Here is a 758-nt window from a genome sequence, read left to right as displayed (position 1 = left end):
CGGCGGCCTCAGTGGTGTGGTCTGAGCCCCGGGTTCTGCAGAGACACCGGAAGTCCTGGAGAGGGAAAAACCCCAGTCACTCATCTAACATTTGCTCCATGCAAGTGTTCTTCAGGGTCCTTTGGGGAAGGCCACTGTGCTAGACATTTTTTTTTTAATGTTTACTTGTTTATCTTGGGAAAAAGAGGAAGAGAGAATCCCACGCAGGCTCCGAGCTGTCAGCACAGAGCCCAGTGCAGGGCGCGGATTTCATGACTCTGGGATCATGACCTGAGCCGAAACCGAGTCGGACGCTGAACTGACTGAGCGTTCCAGGCGCCCGTGCTAGACACTATCAATGAGGGACCATAAGGCAAGCCAATATCCTGCAACCCCCACCCCCACCAAGTGCGATTCCTGTGACGTCCCTCAGGAACCCCCGGCTGCCCAAGAACAAAGGGGAACACAAATGGTTAACTGATAGAGATCATAGTCCTGCAGGACAGAAGTCTCCATCAGTTTACAAATGTCTTAGTAAATGACAAGAAAAATGCAATCTTATCAACAGCCTAACCTCCAGAAACCCAGAGACTCCGTTTGCTGGAGCCCCAAAATCACCTCGCCACCATCGTCATTTGGGGAACAAAGGCAAGAAGGAAATGGTAAAATAAGACCGAATCTCCTTACAACCTGCAGGGTACTGCAAATACTTGAGACCGGCCAGAGCGAACCATTCCTCCAGGTGCTCCCCGCCTCCCCACGGTTTTTTTTTTTTAATG

The sequence above is a fragment of the Suricata suricatta genome, chromosome 16 (assembly GCF_006229205.1).
Source record: "Suricata suricatta isolate VVHF042 chromosome 16, meerkat_22Aug2017_6uvM2_HiC, whole genome shotgun sequence".
NCBI lineage: Eukaryota > Metazoa > Chordata > Mammalia > Carnivora > Herpestidae > Suricata > Suricata suricatta.
Note: the sequence above shows the minus strand (reverse complement) of the source record.